The 12,001-nt window shown below is 44.8% G+C and overlaps 4 pseudogenes; all 4 read right to left on the minus strand.

Moving 5' to 3' along the window:
- Positions 1-2,629: 2,629 nt before the first annotated feature.
- On the minus strand, positions 2,630-2,748 carry LOC121712387 (annotated as a pseudogene).
- Positions 2,749-2,808: 60 nt separating this feature from the next.
- On the minus strand, positions 2,809-2,927 carry LOC121712383 (annotated as a pseudogene).
- A 60-nt stretch (positions 2,928-2,987) lies between these two features.
- LOC121712399 lies at positions 2,988-3,106 on the minus strand (annotated as a pseudogene).
- A 60-nt stretch (positions 3,107-3,166) lies between these two features.
- On the minus strand, positions 3,167-3,285 carry LOC121712380 (annotated as a pseudogene).
- Positions 3,286-12,001: the final 8,716 nt, after the last annotated feature.

Consider the following 12,001-nt stretch of genomic DNA (forward strand, 5'->3'; position numbering starts at 1 on the left):
TTCTCATCTTTTTACAATAAGTTATTGTATATTTTTTAATTTCATATGTCAAATTGTCCCACCATACTCCTACACAATTATTGTATAAATTAATTTCACCAAGACTGCCTAATATTAAACTTTCCATCTCCATTCTATAAAAATTATCCTTTAATACTTCAGTATTTAAGTGCCATAACCCAGGTCCCCTTTCTATTTCATTGAAATCCATTTGTAAAATCACATAATTATGGTCACTAAAACTACACCTTTTATAGTATAGTCTTTTAACATATGTTAGCACTTGTTTTTTCATCAAAATAAAATCAATTCTGCTTTGTTTCACTGTGTCTTTAACTACTTGTATTCTGCTGTAGTCTCTTTTACCCATGTTTCTTTCTCTCCATGCATCAATTAAATCATATTTTCCCATTACATCTTTTAGCTCAGTTCTCCCTCTATCAGCCCCAAAAACCATACATTCTCCAACATCTTCTTGTCCTAAAACAGTATTAAAATCCCCCATAACAAACATATCAGCCCATTTCTCCATTTAAAAACCCCAGATGTTTAAAAAAATGAACTCTCTCTGAGTCCTCATTTGGAGCATGGATATTGCACATTATCACTTTTTCATTATCTTTTTCAAAATATAAGATTAACACCTTCCCCTCCTTATCGTTATACATTTCAGTTATCTTATCACACACATTTCTTTTCACCATGAATGCAACTCCTCTTCCCTTGTTAACACTATTATTATAAAAAAGTTCCCCATCCCATCTTCTCTTAACACTTTCTCCTATATCATCTGTCCAGTTTGTTTCTTGCAACAGTACAATATCACTTTTTTCTGTTTCCATTGTCATTCTGTTTATCTTTTCTGGATTAACACCACCACTTAAATTGATAGAAGTAAAAACCCCACCCCATTAGAACGATAAATAAGAATAAATAAATAAAAACAGCCCCCAATAAATAATTTGTCCCTTTCATTATCACTATTGTCCTTTTAAAACTCACTTAGGATTTGCTGCCATATCTCTCCTGCTTTCCTGCTTCTTTAACGCACTTTCTAAATTAACATACGTTAACTTTTTTTTCTTTTTTTTCTTCAGTTGGTTTTTCAAAATCTGTTCTTCATTTTCTACACATTCACTCAGTTCCTTCACCTCTGCTTCTTCATGATTTTGTATCATTTCTTCCTCTTTTTCTGGCTGGTCCGGCTCTTTTCTTTTTTGTCCCGATCCCCCCACAGGCACAGTGTCCACTAGTCCAAGTTCACCGGTGTCCTCCGCCAGCTCCACGCTACCCACCCCCACCATGTCAGTGCTCCCTGGGGAGGACACCGGTTCTGTCAGCGGCTGGCCACAGGGCAACTCCATGTCTGCGTTGCACTCACTCTTATTCTCTTCCTCCAGAAGGGACTCAGGACATTCTCTCTCCTCCTCCATCTCTTGCTGACCGGTGCTCTCTTCTTCCAGCCTTTGTTCATCCACCTCCCCACTACTGACAGAAGATACGCAGACACATCGAATCATTGCCCTTCTGCAGTCTGGACACTTTACTGCATCACATTCCCGGGCATAGTGTCCTTGCTGCAAACACTCCCTGCATGCAAAGCCAGGGCAGTCCCTCAACACATGTCCTGGACTCAGAAACGGCATATTTTAACCTGCCTGTCATGTATCACTCTGCAGTACTGTGGGCCGTCTTCTGTCTCAAATCTTGCGCTGTAGGGCAATGACACTACCTCCTTTGGGAGCCTCACTTTTAGAAAGCGCGTTCCATCCACCACATTTGTGCCCGGGTAATAGCGCCTCCTGACTGGCAGAATTGGAAGGACCCCCCACCTGGCAAGTCTGTTCAAAATAGCCATGTCCGTTACATCTGGGGGTAGGTGAAGGAAAGAGACCAGCACCTCTGATTTATGCAGTCTTTTAACTCCCACTCTTTCCCCCTCATACAACAGTCCATCCTCCAACTCCTCACAGGCCTTTTCTGAAATCATTGTTGCCTCATGTTGCTTGTCTTGTTTCGGTCTAAGAGTCAACAGAGCTCCATGACCAACCACTGCTTCAATTGCTTTTATTAAAGTCATTACATTCAGTCCACATATATTCTCTGTTTCAACTATGACCGTCCATTCTCTTTTGTATTCCACTCGGTGTCTTTCTCTTGCTTCCTTTATACTCCTTTCAGCGTTGCTTTTAGCTTTTACATTCATGTTAGCATCTTCTGTCACATTATCCCTTTGTTCATCTTCATTATCATTCAAAACATGTCCTCTGCCATTTACTTTGTCACTCACACGTTGACTTGCCTTCTTTCTTAGTCCTTCGGCTGGCGTCAAACGCCGTCGCGGATTTGTTTGATCCATGTGCTCACCCAGCAGCAAAGAAGCACTGCTGGGCTTGCTGTCTCAAAACCTACAAAAAACTTAAACTTCAACTTCACTAAATTAAATAACTGAAATAAACCTTTGAATTTAAACGAACAATGAAGGAGCCTATCTCCCTCTACTGCAGCCAGTCTCTCACGTTGCAAACTCACAGATTGTGGGCGTGCTCAGCGTGGTATGGCCGTAAGCGATTACTCAACCACTTGGACACGTTCATCAACCTCAACCGCTCTGCCTGCACAAGCAAAATGCTTACAGCACCTGGTACTCCCAGGCGGTCTCCCATCCAAGTACTAACCAGACCCGACGCTGCTTAGCTTTCGAGATCAGGCGAGAGCGGGCGTGCTCAGCGTGGTATGGCCGTAAGCGATTACTCAACCACTCGGACACGTTCATCAACCTCAACCGCTCTGCCTGCACAAGCAAAACGCTTACAGCACCTGGTATTCCCAGGCGGTCTCCCATCCAAGTACTAACCAGGCCCGACGCTGCTTAGCTTTCGAGATCAGGCGAGAGCGGGCGTGCTCAGTGTGGTATGGCCGTAAGCGATTACTCAACCACTCGGACACGTTCATCAACCTCAACCGCTCTGCCTGCACAAGCAAAACGCTTACAGCACCTGGTATTCCCAGGCGGTCTCCCATCCAAGTACTAACAAGGCCCGACACTGCTTAGCTTCCGAGATCAGGAGAGAGCGGGCGTGCTCAGCGTGGTATGGCCGTAAGCGATTACTCAACCACTCGGACACGTTCAACAACCTCAACCGCTCTGCCTGCACAAGCAAAACGCTTACAGCACCAGTTATTCCCAGGCGGTCTCCCATCCAAGTACTAACAAGGCCCGACACTGCTTAGCTTCCGAGATCAGACGAGAGCGGGCGTGCTCAGCGTGGTATGGCCGTAAGCGATTACTCAACCACTCGGACACGTTCATCAACCTCAACCGCTCTGCCTGCACGCGGGTGAATGGAAAAGCAAAATGCGTACAGCACCTGGTATTCCCAGGCGGTCTCCCATCCAAGTACTAACCAGGCCCGACGCTGCTTAGCTTTCCTAGCTAGGGTTAGGGTTAGGGGAGAATTTTCCTCGTCCAGTCAATTTTGGATACGCGTCAGAATTACGCCCAAATCAAGGGTTAGGGTTAGGGAATAGGGGTAAAAACCACCGATCAGTCATCGACTGATCTCTGCTGATGTCCTTATCTCATCATATCTCCGGATAGGAAGGTCATAGAGACTTCAGACCAAGTGCCCTGGATTTCTATGGGTCAGACCTTTCGATAGAGACCACCCTCGACTTCCTCCGATAACAGGAAGTTGGTTAAAAACCGGAAATAAAACTTAAAATCCTTATATCTCGAGAACGGAAGGTCGTAGAGACATGGGGACAAGTTCCCCGGCTTCCTCGTGGCCGGTTTTGGGGAGGCGGAAAAGAAAATATTTGACCTATGACCTTTCGTTCGGAAGTTATAGCCGTTTTTAGTTCCCCCATTGAAATGAATGGGAAAAATCAAAAATTCTTCTAAGTCCAAAGTGGGTTTTGAAAAAAGTTCCCCCAGAAAGTGTATAGGAGTACGTTTCAGATGATTCTGAGTCGAATGGCATACCTTTGTAGTGAACTTTTTTTTTTCCCTAACACATTTTTTTTACTGTTTGAGTGGATAGATCTTTGAAAATGACTTACTGTTGCACCCCTCCATTTCGCCACTAGGGGTAGGGTTCGAGAGTTATGAAAGAAAATGTGTTTGAATGGAAACCCAATGGAAATATGTTGGACGAATGGTTAGGGTTAGGACAAGGGTATGATAGGGGGTAATAGCCAAAAGTGCACCGGGGTGCAGTTGGTTTTTAGGGTTATGATAAGGGATGAAAACCAAACGAAGTGAGGGATTTGGCAATAACTCCCGAACGGAAGGTCGTATCGACTCGAGACCGGTTCCGTTGGATTCGGGGTGAGATTCCGCATCGATTGGTAGGGTTAGGGTTAGGGTTAGGGTTAGGATAGGGGGTTAGGGTTAGGGGGTTAGGGTTAGGGTTAGGTAAGGGTTTGTCCTTTGCCCAGCTCTCCGGGTCAGAGGGGGGGACCCAGGGTCAAGGGTTATGGTTAGGATTAGGGCTAGGGGTGGGCTTGGGGTAGGATTAGGGTTAGGGTTAGGGTTAGGGTTAGGGTTAGGGTTAGGTTAAGGTAAGTGGACAGGTGTGGAGAGGACACCTGGATTCCGGAGGGAGGCCGGCGCGGAGAAGACACCTGAATTCCGGACGGGAGGCACAGGCAAGCTAGCACGGTCCTTCCCGTGTTTTCATCAGGGCTTCCCCACACTCGTCCTTCCCATAGTTTCACCAGGGCCCCCCCACACCTGACCGTATCCGCGGCCTGGACCAAAGTCCAGACTCACGTTAGGCACGGTCCTTCCCATGTTTTCATCGGGGCTTCCCCACACTTAGCCAAAATAGGCCTTAAAAATTAGGCGAATTGCCATAGGGTTATGGTTAGGGTTTAGCTATGATTAGGCTAGTCCAGATAGACATAATAGCCCATTGTCATGCCACTAAGTGGCTATGACTGTAAAACATTCCCCAAGTAGGGTTAGGTTTAGGCAATTAGCCTTAGAAAAATTCCCAAATAGGGTTAAAGTTAGGCAAATAGCCTTAAAGGTTCAAAAAATTAGGGTTAGCATACATGCTCCCTTGTTGCAACGTTTCGAGTCAATTAGATCTTCATCAGGCAAGGAGATGTTGCTGCCAGGATGGTCAGGGACGAAATGAGGGCGTTGTATGATGCTCCTCCTTTTATAGACCAGCTGCCGATGTGATTTTTAGCTTCTGTCAGTTTAGACTTTTGGCTTTTTTAACCTTTAGTATTGCCCTTAGTGTAGCATAGTAGCTTTAATTATTTGGCTTTTTGCCCTTAGTGTAGCTTAGTTGCTTTAATTATTTGGCTTTAATTCCCCCTCTTTAGTTAGCTTTAGTTAGCTTAGGTTTACTTGGTATTATTAGCCCTTAGTTTAGCTGAGTTTAGCTTTTTTATCACTGGCAGGTAGGTGTTTAGTTCTATTTATTTTTTGTTGTTGTTGTGGTCCCATTTAACCTCCTTTTTACCCCCCAGGTGTGGAGAAGACACCCGAATTCCGGATGGGAGGCACAGGCAGGTTAGGTTAAGGTAAGTGGACAGGTGTGGAGAGGACACCTGGATTCCGGAGGGAGGCCGGCGCGGAGAAGACACCTGAATTCCGGACGGGAGGCACAGGCAAGCTAGCACGGTCCTTCCCGTGTTTTCATCAGGGCTTCCCCACACTCGTCCTTCCCATAGTTTCACCAGGGCCCCCCCACACCTGACCGTATCCGCGGCCTGGACCAAAGTCCAGACTCACGTTAGGCACGGTCCTTCCCATGTTTTCATCGGGGCTTCCCCACACTTAGCCAAAATAGGCCTTAAAAATTAGGCGAATTGCCATAGGGTTATGGTTAGGGTTTAGCTATGATTAGGCTAGTCCAGATAGACATAATAGCCCATTGTCATGCCACTAAGTGGCTATGACTGTAAAACATTCCCCAAGTAGGGTTAGGTTTAGGCAATTAGCCTTAGAAAAATTCCCAAATAGGGTTAAAGTTAGGCAAATAGCCTTAAAGGTTCAAAAAATTAGGGTTAGCATACATGCTCCCTTGTTGCAACGTTTCGAGTCAATTAGATCTTCATCAGGCAAGGAGATGTTGCTGCCAGGATGGTCAGGGACGAAATGAGGGCGTTGTATGATGCTCCTCCTTTTATAGACCAGCTGCCGATGTGATTTTTAGCTTCTGTCAGTTTAGACTTTTGGCTTTTTTAACCTTTAGTATTGCCCTTAGTGTAGCATAGTAGCTTTAATTATTTGGCTTTTTGCCCTTAGTGTAGCTTAGTTGCTTTAATTATTTGGCTTTAATTCCCCCTCTTTAGTTAGCTTTAGTTAGCTTAGGTTTACTTGGTATTATTAGCCCTTAGTTTAGCTGAGTTTAGCTTTTTTATCACTGGCAGGTAGGTGTTTAGTTCTATTTATTTTTTGTTGTTGTTGTGGTCCCATTTAACCTCCTTTTTACCCCCCAGGTGTGGAGAAGACACCCGAATTCCGGATGGGAGGCACAGGCAGGTTAGGTTAAGGTAAGTGGACAGGTGTGGAGAGGACACCTGGATTCCGGAGGGAGGCCGGCGCGGAGAAGACACCTGAATTCCGGACGGGAGGCACAGGCAAGCTAGCACGGTCCTTCCCGTGTTTTCATCAGGGCTTCCCCACACTCGTCCTTCCCATAGTTTCACCAGGGCCCCCCCACACCTGACCGTATCCGCGGCCTGGACCAAAGTCCAGACTCACGTTAGGCACGGTCCTTCCCATGTTTTCATCGGGGCTTCCCCACACTTAGCCAAAATAGGCCTTAAAAATTAGGCGAATTGCCATAGGGTTATGGTTAGGGTTTAGCTATGATTAGGCTAGTCCAGATAGACATAATAGCCCATTGTCATGCCACTAAGTGGCTATGACTGTAAAACATTCCCCAAGTAGGGTTAGGTTTAGGCAATTAGCCTTAGAAAAATTCCCAAATAGGGTTAAAGTTAGGCAAATAGCCTTAAAGGTTCAAAAAATTAGGGTTAGCATACATGCTCCCTTGTTGCAACGTTTCGAGTCAATTAGATCTTCATCAGGCAAGGAGATGTTGCTGCCAGGATGGTCAGGGACGAAATGAGGGCGTTGTATGATGCTCCTCCTTTTATAGACCAGCTGCCGATGTGATTTTTAGCTTCTGTCAGTTTAGACTTTTGGCTTTTTTAACCTTTAGTATTGCCCTTAGTGTAGCATAGTAGCTTTAATTATTTGGCTTTTTGCCCTTAGTGTAGCTTAGTTGCTTTAATTATTTGGCTTTAATTCCCCCTCTTTAGTTAGCTTTAGTTAGCTTAGGTTTACTTGGTATTATTAGCCCTTAGTTTAGCTGAGTTTAGCTTTTTTATCACTGGCAGGTAGGTGTTTAGTTCTATTTATTTTTTGTTGTTGTTGTGGTCCCATTTAACCTCCTTTTTACCCCCCAGGTGTGGAGAAGACACCCGAATTCCGGATGGGAGGCACAGGCAGGTTAGGTTAAGGTAAGTGGACAGGTGTGGAGAGGACACCTGGATTCCGGAGGGAGGCCGGCGCGGAGAAGACACCTGAATTCCGGACGGGAGGCACAGGCAAGCTAGCACGGTCCTTCCCGTGTTTTCATCAGGGCTTCCCCACACTCGTCCTTCCCATAGTTTCACCAGGGCCCCCCCACACCTGACCGTATCCGCGGCCTGGACCAAAGTCCAGACTCACGTTAGGCACGGTCCTTCCCATGTTTTCATCGGGGCTTCCCCACACTTAGCCAAAATAGGCCTTAAAAATTAGGCGAATTGCCATAGGGTTATGGTTAGGGTTTAGCTATGATTAGGCTAGTCCAGATAGACATAATAGCCCATTGTCATGCCACTAAGTGGCTATGACTGTAAAACATTCCCCAAGTAGGGTTAGGTTTAGGCAATTAGCCTTAGAAAAATTCCCAAATAGGGTTAAAGTTAGGCAAATAGCCTTAAAGGTTCAAAAAATTAGGGTTAGCATACATGCTCCCTTGTTGCAACGTTTCGAGTCAATTAGATCTTCATCAGGCAAGGAGATGTTGCTGCCAGGATGGTCAGGGACGAAATGAGGGCGTTGTATGATGCTCCTCCTTTTATAGACCAGCTGCCGATGTGATTTTTAGCTTCTGTCAGTTTAGACTTTTGGCTTTTTTAACCTTTAGTATTGCCCTTAGTGTAGCATAGTAGCTTTAATTATTTGGCTTTTTGCCCTTAGTGTAGCTTAGTTGCTTTAATTATTTGGCTTTAATTCCCCCTCTTTAGTTAGCTTTAGTTAGCTTAGGTTTACTTGGTATTATTAGCCCTTAGTTTAGCTGAGTTTAGCTTTTTTATCACTGGCAGGTAGGTGTTTAGTTCTATTTATTTTTTGTTGTTGTTGTGGTCCCATTTAACCTCCTTTTTACCCCCCAGGTGTGGAGAAGACACCCGAATTCCGGATGGGAGGCACAGGCAGGTTAGGTTAAGGTAAGTGGACAGGTGTGGAGAGGACACCTGGATTCCGGAGGGAGGCCGGCGCGGAGAAGACACCTGAATTCCGGACGGGAGGCACAGGCAAGCTAGCACGGTCCTTCCCGTGTTTTCATCAGGGCTTCCCCACACTCGTCCTTCCCATAGTTTCACCAGGGCCCCCCCACACCTGACCGTATCCGCGGCCTGGACCAAAGTCCAGACTCACGTTAGGCACGGTCCTTCCCATGTTTTCATCGGGGCTTCCCCACACTTAGCCAAAATAGGCCTTAAAAATTAGGCGAATTGCCATAGGGTTATGGTTAGGGTTTAGCTATGATTAGGCTAGTCCAGATAGACATAATAGCCCATTGTCATGCCACTAAGTGGCTATGACTGTAAAACATTCCCCAAGTAGGGTTAGGTTTAGGCAATTAGCCTTAGAAAAATTCCCAAATAGGGTTAAAGTTAGGCAAATAGCCTTAAAGGTTCAAAAAATTAGGGTTAGCATACATGCTCCCTTGTTGCAACGTTTCGAGTCAATTAGATCTTCATCAGGCAAGGAGATGTTGCTGCCAGGATGGTCAGGGACGAAATGAGGGCGTTGTATGATGCTCCTCCTTTTATAGACCAGCTGCCGATGTGATTTTTAGCTTCTGTCAGTTTAGACTTTTGGCTTTTTTAACCTTTAGTATTGCCCTTAGTGTAGCATAGTAGCTTTAATTTTCCTAGGGTTAGGGTTAGGGTTAGGGTTAGGGTTAGGGTTAGGGTATAGGGTTAGGGTTAGGGTTAGGGTAGGGTAGGGGTAATAGCCAAAAGTGCACCGGGGTGCAGTTGGTTTTTAGGGTTATGATAAGGGATGAAAACCAAACGAAGTGAGGGATTTGGCAATAACTCCCGAACGGAAGGTCGTATCGACTCGAGACCGGTTCCGTTGGATTCGGTTAGGGTTAGGGTTAGGGTTAGGGTTAGGGTTAGGGTTAGGGTTAGGTATAGGGGGTAACTGCAGCATCGTCGCTAGTGACGATCGTCTGACAACTACTGACAGGAAGGTCCTATCATCTTGAAACTCATATCACTTACTGTTATTGTCAAGACGGTTCTTTGGAGACTACCCTCGACTTCCTCCGATGACCGGAAGTTGGTTAAAAACCGGAAATAAACATAAAAATCCTTATATCTCGAGAACGGAAGGTCGTAGAGAGAAGCGGACAAGTTCCCCGGCTTCCTCGTGGCCGGTTTTGGGGAGGCGGAAAAGAAAAAATTTGACCTATGACCTTTCGTTCGGAAGTTATAGGCGTTTGAAGTTTCCCCATTGAAATGAATGGGAAAAATCAAAAAAGTTTCTAAGTCCAAAGTGGGTTCCGAAAAAAAGTTCCCCCAGGAAGTGTATAGGAGCACGTTTCAGGTGATTCTGAGTCGAATGGCATACCTTTGTAGTGAACTTTTTTTTTTCCTAACAAATTGTTTTTACTGTTTGAGTGGATAGATCTTTGAAAATGACTTACTGTTGCACCCCTCCATTTCGCCACTAGGGGTAGGGTTCGAGAGTTATGAAAGAAAATGTGTTTGAATGGAAACCCAATGGAAATATGTTGGACGAATGGTTAGGGTTAGGACAAGGGTATGATAGGGGGTAATAGCCAAAAGTTAGGGTTAGGGTTAGGGTTAGGGTTAGGGTTAGGGTTAGGGTTAGGGTTAGGAATAGGGGTAAAAACCACCGATCAGTCATCGACTGATCTCTGCTGATGTCCTTATCTCATCATATCTCCGGATAGGAAGGTCATAGAGACTTCAGACCAAGTGCCCTGGATTTCTAAGGGCCAGACCTTTCGATAGAGACCACCCTCGACTTCCTCCGATAACAGGAAGTTGGTTAAAAACCGGAAATAAAACTTAAAATCCTTATATCTCGAGAACGGAAGGTCGTAGAGACATGGGGACAAGTTCCCCGGCTTCCTCGTGGCCGGTTTTGGGGAGGCGGAAAAGAAAATATTTGACCTATGACCTTTCGTTCGGAAGTTATAGCCGTTTTTAGTTTCCCCATTGAAATGAATGGGAAAAATCAAAAATTCTTCTAAGTCCAAAGTGGGTTTTGAAAAAAGTTCCCCCAGAAAGTGTATAGGAGTACGTTTCAGATGATTCTGAGTCGAATGGCATACCTTTGTAGTGAACTTTTTTTTTTTCCTAACAAATTTTTTTTACTGTTTGAGTGGATAGATCTTTGAAAATGACTTACTGTTGCACCCCTCCATTTCGCCACTAGGGGTAGGGTTCGAGAGTTATGAAAGAAAATGTGTTTGAATGGAAACCCAATGGAAATATGTTGGACGAATGGTTAGGGTTAGGGTTAGGGTTAGGGTTAGGGTTAGGGTTAGGGTTAGGAATAGGGGTAAAAACCACCGATCAGTCATCGACTGATCTCTGCTGATGTCCTTATCTCATCATATCTCCGGATAGGAAGGTCATAGAGACTTCAGACCAAGTGCCCTGGATTTCTAAGGGCCAGACCTTTCGATAGAGACCACCCTCGACTTCCTCCGATAACAGGAAGTTGGTTAAAAACCGGAAATAAAACTTAAAATCCTTATATCTCGAGAACGGAAGGTCGTAGAGACATGGGGACAAGTTCCCCGGCTTCCTCGTGGCCGGTTTTGGGGAGGCGGAAAAGAAAATATTTGACCTATGACCTTTCGTTCGGAAGTTATAGCCGTTTTTAGTTTCCCCATTGAAATGAATGGGAAAAATCAAAAATTCTTCTAAGTCCAAAGTGGGTTTTGAAAAAAGTTCCCCCAGAAAGTGTATAGGAGTACGTTTCAGATGATTCTGAGTCGAATGGCATACCTTTGTAGTGAACTTTTTTTTTTTCCTAACAAATTTTTTTTACTGTTTGAGTGGATAGATCTTTGAAAATGACTTACTGTTGCACCCCTCCATTTCGCCACTAGGGGTAGGGTTCGAGAGTTATGAAAGAAAATGTGTTTGAATGGAAACCCAATGGAAATATGTTGGACGAATGGTTAGGGTTAGGGTTAGGGTTAGGGTTAGGGTTAGGGTTAGGAATAGGGGTAAAAACCACCGATCAGTCATCGACTGATCTCTGCTGATGTCCTTATCTCATCATATCTCCGGATAGGAAGGTCATAGAGACTTCAGACCAAGTGCCCTGGATTTCTAAGGGCCAGACCTTTCGATAGAGACCACCCTCGACTTCCTCCGATAACAGGAAGTTGGTTAAAAACCGGAAATAAAACTTAAAATCCTTATATCTCGAGAACGGAAGGTCGTAGAGACATGGGGACAAGTTCCCCGGCTTCCTCGTGGCCGGTTTTGGGGAGGCGGAAAAGAAAATATTTGACCTATGACCTTTCGTTCGGAAGTTATAGCCGTTTTTAGTTTCCCCATTGAAATGAATGGGAAAAATCAAAAATTCTTCTAAGTCCAAAGTGGGTTTTGAAAAAAGTTCCCCCAGAAAGTGTATAGGAGTACGTTTCAGATGATTCTGAGTCGAATGGCATACCTTTGTAGTGAACTTTTTTTTTTTCCTAACAAATTT

Source organism: Alosa sapidissima, chromosome 6 (assembly GCF_018492685.1).
Source record: "Alosa sapidissima isolate fAloSap1 chromosome 6, fAloSap1.pri, whole genome shotgun sequence".
NCBI lineage: Eukaryota > Metazoa > Chordata > Actinopteri > Clupeiformes > Clupeidae > Alosa > Alosa sapidissima.